The sequence below is a fragment of the Protopterus annectens genome, chromosome 2.part0 (assembly GCF_019279795.1).
Source record: "Protopterus annectens isolate FY-2018-M chromosome 2.part0, PAN1.0, whole genome shotgun sequence".
Classification (NCBI taxonomy): domain Eukaryota; kingdom Metazoa; phylum Chordata; order Ceratodontiformes; family Protopteridae; genus Protopterus; species Protopterus annectens.
In genome coordinates, this window is record NC_056728.1 from 765,068,475 (window position 1) to 765,077,666 (window position 9,192).

General features: G+C 44.1%; 1 protein-coding gene across 1 annotated transcript in view; it reads right to left on the reverse strand.

The window, feature by feature from the left end:
• Positions 1–9,192, reverse strand: part of GLDC (glycine decarboxylase) — a 1,044,727-nt gene that overhangs the window by 969,659 nt on the left and 65,876 nt on the right. The gene's annotated exons all lie outside the window — the stretch shown is intronic.

The window sequence follows — 9,192 nt, forward strand, 5'->3', positions numbered from 1 at the left end:
CCATGTACGTAGCACAAGGATATTTTGGAGGAATGCATAGGGCTTTGGTGACCACTAGCAGTAAAAGGAAGAGAGTGCTACACAGCCCTTGAGAACATCTGACCTTTGTGCTTTGTTTAATCCACAGGTGATGTTGAGTGTTCTACATAACACAGAATGATTATCCATATCTGCCATCACTAGCCCTAAGCTACAGAGCTGTACAGCTGGGCTCGTAACATACAGATGTAATCTACAACAGAAGTTTTGGCATTCTGAATGGGGCAGTTTGTTCTAAGGCTGTGTTAAGTATATAGCAGACAATGCTGCATAGGTATTCCAAAACTACCAGAACTCGAACAATGAAGGAAAGAAACAACAGGGTACAGGTCCAAAAAGCAATTTATTACACTTCAGCGCCTCTGCCAAAAAAGCCTTCCAGCTTTTTGGACCTGTACAATGCTGCATAGGGATCCCTGGGCTTGTCATGCTGTACAGCATGTGACTGGATGCTACATCCCTGTGCCATGCTAACTATGTCATGACTCTGCTGCTTACTAGAGCCATATGTAATGTGCTAAAGATAGTACACATCCGGATGCTGAGAAGGGTCCAGGTACACACCATCAGCAGTACAAGCTGTTTGAGATTTGTGCATTTATGATGTGTCATGTGGCATTTCATAGTCTGCATTTACACCTGACTGTATGCAAAACTATGCGTGCTGGTTTGATATGGTGTACAAACTTACACTTCTACGTAAGCATTCTGCAATACTGTGCAACTGTATAGTCCATATATTATGTAAACTGTACATCTGACAGGCACTTGTTTATAACTGGGGATTCAACATGTTATTGCTATTACAGAACTCAAAGATAGTTCAGCCTTTGTTATAGGTAGGCTTATCACACCAGTTTCACATGCTGAAGATTGTTTTGGTACCAGTCATGGGCACCAGGTGTTGACATACCACTTTGGTACTGTACTTGCTGTACTGCACGGTGGCTCTGATGCCACATAGCTGCAGACTCACATCCACACAACAAGCAGTTGTCAGTACAAGAAGTCTATCAGCAACAGTATTCAGACATTTACCCAGTGTAATTTATTTATTTATTTATTTTACATTTGTTAACTGGGTTAGTCCATCTGAGTTTGCAAACAAACCCATTTTCAGTGGAGACCCGAGGGGAAAAGCCCCAGCAAACATAAGCAAAGATAAACATACAGGATAAAAACTATTAAAAACAACACTGCAAATACAAAATTATAAAGAGAAAAACAAAAGAAAAAAATTATGAACATTTAGGGTTGCACTAATAGTAGTGGACTAAAATTTACTACATACGAGAGTAAAAACAAAAAGATAATAGTTGTTCAAAAGAAGGATAATGTACAGACATTGATAGGAAGTATGGGGGGAGATGGTGTGGAGAATGGGAGGGGGCTATAATAGTAGAGCCGAGGGTTTAGGAGGTTAGTTTAAGCAGAAGTTACTAATAAACAAAGTTAGGTGATGCAACAGGTTATACAGTTCATAGGTTCATACTAGGCTATCTGCCCGAGGGCATTTATAAGCCTAGCCCATTAGCTGTGCCTCTGTCGAGCAGTGACACTGAGGTAACCCCTGGGGTGTATCTGCGATCTCCCATCCATTGGTCAAGATTCATCTTGAACAAGGCCAGCGAGGTGCTCTGCCTCACATAAACCGGGATTTTGTTCCACAGCATAGGGAGTCTTTGGGTGATGAATCTATCCCTCCAGCACGTCCTATTAATAACCGTGTCGAGGTTTAAGTCTCCCGCCCTTGTGGCTCTGAGGGATCTAGATTTTTTGAGATGAAGCATGTTCATCAAATCTGGGTTTGACATGGCCTTGTATGTCAGGCATAGGTCACCTCTGAGCAAGCTGACGCAACTGAATATAACTGGAGTTCTTTCAGTCGGGCAGCATAAGACAGATTTTGAGACCCTTTATCCTTTTGGTGAGGAACTTTTGTGGCCTCTCCAGCTGCTGCAAGTGTCAGGTCAGATACATTCCGAATGGGGCACTGTACTCGATCATTGGTCTGATGAGTGATGAGTATAGGGAGACTATGACTTCCCTTGATCTAGATGTGAATCCCTTCATGATAAGGTGGGCAATGTAGAAGGTCTTCCTAACTACTTTAGCAATAGGAGTGTCGAATGAAAGGCTACTGTCAACCTGGGTTCCCAGGTCCCTAATAACTTCTTCTGTGTTCAGGGGATTGCCACCTATATGGTAGCTAGGGGTAACCTTATTTTTCCCAAAGGGTATGACTATGCACTTCTTGGCATTTAACTTGAGGCCATGGCTCTGGCACCAGTTATCCGTTTCTGTGAGACCCTTCTGAAGGATATCTGTGTCGGATGTGTTTTCAACTACGGCGCCCAGCTTGCAGTCATCTGCAAACTTTGTCAGCCATAACCCTCCTGTGTTTGCTTGTACTTCAGAAAAGTAGATGCCAAACAAGAGTGGGCCCAGGACTGAGCCCTGTGGGACACCACTTGTGACAGGCTTTGAGTCTGACATGGCGCCAGCAACTCTGACCCTGTGAGTTCTGTCACTCAGCCAGTTTGCAACCCATCTTGTAATGTATGGGTTTACATTTAAGTTGATGAGTTTTTCAATGATACCCGAGTGGGGTATTGTATCGAAAGCCTTCGCCAGGTCTAGGTAGGCTGTATGGACTGCCTTTCCCTCGTCAATGGCCTTGGTGACTGTTTCGAAAAAGTCAACCAAGTTTAAAAGGCATGATCTGCCTTTGACAAAGCCAAACTGGGTTGGATCCAAAGTCTGCAAATTCCCTATGTCTTTATTTATGAGATCCATTATGATCCTCTCCATGGCTTTGCAGATAAGGCTTGTCAAGCTAATGGGCCGGTAATTTCCAGGGTCGGTGGAGGCACCGCCTTTGTGGAGTGGGACCACAGTCGCTGTGCGCCACTCCTGAGTGCGTATCCGGAGGTGAGACTAAGATTAAACAGCTGTCCTAATTGTGGGTTTAATTCCTCGTTGAGTTCATGGAGCACACAGCCGGGGGCACCATCAGGTCCCATGGATGCTGTGTTCTTTGCCTTGGAGAAAGCAGTTCTCACCTGAGCGTTAGAGATGTTTGGGGGGCTACAATCATTTGGTATAGATATCTCTCCTTTACGCGGGGAGGAGAAGTTTGCACTGAACCTGTCAGCCAGTATGTTGGCAATGTCTGTAGGATCAGTAATCTTCACATCATTTTGAACTAATTCTGAGCATATCTGGGAGTTTCCTCCTAGGTTTCTGACATAGCTAAAGAATGCCTTATGGTTGTCTTTAGAGTCCTTAGCTATTTTTTTCTCAAAATTAGCTTTGGATGATTTTATGAGAGCTCTTAGCTTTTTCTTATAGTGATCAGCGGTGTCTTACCTTTTAAGGATTTTGCTCTATCTTGTAGTAGCTTTCTCCTTTTGTTGTAGAGTTTGTTTATGGCTGGGGTCCACCAGACTGGACGCTTGCCTTTGGTACAAAGAGTCTTTGTTTTGCTTGGGATTGCCTGATCCATGCAGCCCTGCAGGTGCTGGTAGAAGGCATTTGTAAGTGATTCAGCAGTTTGAGTAATGTTAACCGCCGGCTCAGGGGCCTTAAAGGAGACCACACTAGTCTTTAGAAGTGTGAAGTCGGCTTCGAGAAGTTCTTTACTGTGGTCTTTTCATTTCGGTGGGGCGGATGAGGACCTCGGCGAGATTAGTTTGTGATCAGATCTCACCAGTGAGGGGTATACTTCTGGCGTTGAACATTGTGCTCCCATGTTCGTGATGATGAGATCAAGTATGTTCTCTCCTCTTGTGGGGATGGTGACTAGTTGTTCCATGGCATTTGAGTTTATGAATTCCAGGAACTTTTGGGCTAGAGTGTTTGGGCTTGAGTAGTGTTCCCAGTCTATATTAGGGTAGTTGAAGTCACCTAGTATGATGGTGTTCGGAGATACATTTATCCCCTCCAGTGTTTTCAGGAAGGCCATATGAGGTTCCTGAGTTTGCGAGGGTGGCCTGTAACATGCTACAATTTGCAGAGCAGTCTTGCCTATGGTTAATTGCACCTGGATGGTTTCCGATGCATTGTGCGATGCCACCAATCTTGAGGTGCGGGTGTCCTTGATGAATATGGATACCACTCCTCCAGAGAATAAGACTACGTGTGGTCAATGCAATGGCATAATTTCAAGTTTAGTAGGTGGGATTTAAGCCCCTTTTTAAAACAGGGAAAGGTTGGATCTAACATGGAGAGGGAGTTTGTTCCAATTTAGTGAGACAGAGTTTGTAAAGTAGTTTGCCAATATTTCTTTTGGGTTTATAAACTGAGAGAAGATGCTGATCAGCACTCCGGAGAGGCCGGGGGGAGGGTAGGGAGTAACATGGGAGGCGAGACAGGGCAGGCAGGGGGGTTGTTGAGTATGGAAAAGGTAGTGTGGAGTTACGATTGTAGGAAAAAGTGTGGAAATTCCAGTCAATGAAGTTTGTTTAGTGAGAGGCAGTGATGTGAAGAGAGTGGTTGGTTTAGAATAAATCTGGCAATTTTGTTGTACGTTTGTTCCAGTTTCTGCATTTAGGTAGTTTGGATACTGGTAAGGGTGGGGGAAGCATACAGCATACACCCCATGGAAGTGAGAAGGTTTTTCACAAATGTCAGGTGCTGTAACAGCAATTCCTGACTGTCTGCCTGCATCAGGCAGTTGTCCAAGTATGGGTAAATTTGAATATTTCTCTGCCTGCAGTATGCAATGAGTGGAGCCAGGCATTTTGTGAATACTCTGGGCACAGTGGATAAGCCAAAGGGAAGTGCAGAGAACTGATAATGCATAGATCCGGCCCTGAAACCTAGATACTTCCTGCATGACTCCCTTAAAGGGATGTGCAGATAGACTCTTTTTAAATCTAAGGTGACTAACCAGGCATCCTTGGCTAGCATAGGTAGAAGCTGTTGCAGGGTATTTTGCATTTTGAATTTTGGCACCACCAGGAAGGTGTTGAGAACTGAAAGATCCAGGAATGGTTGCCAAGAGCCCTCTTTTTTGGGTACCAGGAAGAGTCTGGAATAGAATCCTTGACCTATCTGTTCCACTGGCAACGGCTGAATAGCTCTGATGAAGAGCAGGGAAAGAACTTGGCTTTGAGCCTCTGCCCACTGGTTTGGAGGAAGGTCTGGGAAACCTCTTGGGGTTGGCTGTGAGTGGAAGTAAAACTTGTACCCCTTGGATACAATGTTGAGGACCCATCAGTCTTGTGTGGTGGATATCCAGTTTTTTGCATGAAGGGCAAGTTTTCCTCCTAGGGGCACACGCACGTGGCAGGGGTGGGGAGTGGAGTAGAGAAGTCATTGCGAGTTTTTTTCCGTAAGGAGGTGGCTTACCACTCCCTGCTTTGGGTGTGGGGGCACTCCATTGCTTAGATCTCTGCATACCCTGAGACTGTAGTCTGGGTGGTCTGTTTCCCCAGGGTCTGGCTTGAGATGGCCTGGAGGGGGCTGGAAACGACCAGTGTTTGGAAGGGCAAGGCCTACTGAATCTAGGGGGTTGCACTTGTAAGAATTCTTTAACAGTCTGCATACACATCTTTTTCTTCCATCTTTTTAAGAACCTCTTCTGCTTTGGTGCCAAGCTGTCCTTGTTTAAAGGAGAGTCTAGTAACTTTGATTTGACATGGTCTGGCAAGGTCTGCTCCTTCAGCCAAGCATGTCTTCTCAGTACAGAACCAGTGACTGCTGCCCGACAAGATGCTTCTAGGGCGTGAAAGCCACACAGCAATTATGCTTGCTGACTTGGCTTGCAGAGTGCATACACTCCTGAAATTCTTTATTTCCTGCACAGTCTGTAAAGGTTGCCATTTTTTGTTTAATAAGTTCCATAATATGTTGCTGATACTTCAGCATGTGAAACTGACAATTCAATGCCCTAATAGCAAGAGTAGCAGAGGTATATACCTTCTTACCCCATCTGTCCAAAGCTCTGGAATCCCTGTCCGAAGGGGTGGGATTCTTGGCTGTAGTTACCTTGATACCGTTAGGCCCCTGAAAAATTATCTCTAGGTCAGCAGTAGGGTTCGTGAAAAAAAATTTGTGAGTGTCAGGTACTTTGAGTACTTGTCTGGTTTCCTAGGGGCAGGAGGTAAAGTATCAGGAGTAAGACTGGATTCCATAAAAACATAATCAACAAACTTCCAGGACAGGGGGTATTGCTAAAGGCCTGTGCTGTGGCAAATCTAGGAATTCTCTGAGTCTCTTTTTGGACTGAGGATAGTCTTGGCATTCCCAGCGGAAATGCTCTCTTAAAAGAAAAATCCTCTGGAGGGGAGGCAGAGGGAATGGAGTCCTCTGTATCCGAATCCTCATAAGCAGATAAGGACATGTCTTCATAATCAGATACCTCAAACCCAGACTCCTGCTCTGTTGAAGCTGTAGGGAACTAGTCTCTTTTCCTCTTAGTAGGGGAAGGCTAACTTCCCCTAATCAGCATAAGGTCTTCTGTCATTCTAGGCATTTGTCATTGTGGCATGTGAGCAGGTGCATGCGCTTTGGTCATCGGTTTTCTAGATTTAGCATGTACTCTTGGCCTAAGAAACTCGGTAGCTTTAGATAAAAAAAAGTTGTCGGTTTGAGTCGATCAGTAGTGCAAAGAACTACCTCAGAAGCTGGTGCCTGCACAGCAGCTCCGGACCCATCCAAGGTAGAGACATCTGCAGGTTCCATAGTTGAAGAAGAGTTTCGCGGCATATCAGACTCAGAATGGGTCTCAGTAGAGGCCTGCTAATCCACAGATGTGGGCATCAGGGGCTGCAAAAGCACCTCACTGAGTACCGGCAAACTGGCGACTAGCTTAATGGAAGCATCGTCAGCAGCTTTGGACCTATGCGGTCTGTCTCTGTCTTGATTCTTACATTTTTTGGAAAATCGGTAGTCGGATGGCTTACTGAAGCCATTTCAGAATACAGAGATCGAGAGTGAAAGAATTCAGTGACAATGAGAGCCCGATGACAAATGGTTTGGGTGTTGAACAAGGAACAAAATTGACAGTGAGGTTCGTCGTGGTCTGGGCCTAAACAGGTGATGCAGTAAGAATGAAAATCTCTGTGTTGTATTTGCTTTCCACAGGCAAGACAATTAACTTTTTTTGACATCGGTTAGTGCAAGAAAAAAGGATTCCCAACGGGGTACTTAGCTTTAGAAGACTTCAGGATCATTCAATTCGTAAAGGAAAATTCAGGTAGCGGCCAACCGGCACTTGCAAACTGCTTCTGCTTTGGGCTCCTTGGCAATAAAGACTGATGTAATGGCATCTGCTGCCTGTTTTTATACCCCTGACGACCTGATGTCAGTCCTGAAGTGACAGCATCCGATGCAGAAATACCAAGTCTCTGGTAATCGGGCTGACTGAGGGCTACCTGCAGGCAAATAACCCAAGTGTGATGACTGCAACAGTGAAACACGAAGAACATCAGCAAGCTGTGACTGTGCATCCCTTTTGGCCTCTGTTTTCATGTCTCTTTTAATGATATTGACTCTTCCTGTCTTTCAGATGTCCACTATCATGTAATCCACGCTGCTCATGTTGGACTGCTTCGGTAAGAACTCTGTGTGGTACTTTCAGTCTGTGCTGAACGCTTGCAGTACCAAAGTGAGCTCTTTATGCATGTCTGTAAGATCTATAGCTGACACTGCTGCATATACTACCTCAGTGTCACCTGTATCCAGCTGAGGATGCTAGTTCATATATGTGATGTTTTCCTAATTCACGTGTGCAATTGTCACCCAAGAGATTCACAACGGTCATCCTAGATACAAGTGCATGGAGTTTGAGAAACATATAGCTGGCTAAATATTAGCATACATATCTTACTGCAACACTGCACAGGGCAGAAGGCAGCATGTATATCTGCAAGAAAGACCCTCAAGTAGTAAGAGAGCTGCAGGCAGTGCAGTCTCCATAATCTAGACCCTACTGCTGAGTGTAGACATCTGCAGTCGCTGATAGCTCAGGACTGACCAGTTAGACAGAGATGCTGAAAGTTCTGATAGACAATGGCAACACTGATTAGCATACTCCTAGTGTGCAACATGGGATGGGAGCTGGCTTTTAATGTACTTACTTGGCTGTGTGCAGACAGATTTGAGGCACAGTACCATGGTTGACGAGAGAATATTCATGCAGTGTGATAGTTGTAAAAACTTTTGCTGTGTGTAGGGAGCCATGTAAAACGTGTCTATTTTAGACATCCACTGATGCCTACGCTATGCATCTACCAGTTATTCCATATGCTAGCAGTACTGTTGGGAACCCTATTATGGTGGCCAAAGGAGACCAACCTTTCAGGGACTCTAGGAACTCATCTGGTTTAAGAGGTGTTATCTGAGAAGGATTCTGACGTTTGGTTGCTTGGTCAATGACTATTTCATAATACCATATCTTAACTGTATTTGGCAAATTACAGCACCATCTTAGATAAGCTTGCACTACTTTTGAATTCACTCCAATAGCTCTGACATGAGCTATCACTTTTGTAGACTAATGTTAATTGTGTGTTAATTGTGTGCAGGTAAACGATTATGACCAATTAAGTACTGGTCTGTCTATAGAAAACCAGCCGTTTATTCCTAATCCAAAACCACCTATTTTTGGCAGGCTTCTTGAGGATTCTTAAAGGCAAAAACATGTCAGGTTTCCTAAAATGAAAAAAGTGATTGTCAAAAATTATTTCAAAGTATTCGCAGTTATATACTAGTACATGTATTACTGTTGTGGCCTGACAGGTAGTGTACTGATCACTAAAACAATGCTTGACAAGCTTCCTCAATTTAAACATGCGTTTAGCTGCTGGTACTTATGACAGACTAGCGTCCTAATGCAACACTAGGAATTAAGCGCTCGGTATTGCACAGTACGGTGAAGGTGACAGCAAGTAAATACTAGCCAATAGTTCACAGTATTTCATGTTAGATTCTTCTCTCATTTGCTTTTGTGCCTTGTGAACTGCACAGGGAACTTGCACTTATGGCATACCATTCTGTGCATCTTACAGTGTGTTTAACTCAAATGTCTATGAACTGTGCTTAAATTTCACAGAACACGTTTAAACAAACTGAATTTATCAGCCTGTTATGTAGTATTAGCCTTATTTCAAGATGCTTTTAGCAATATCCATCTACAAGATTGATAAT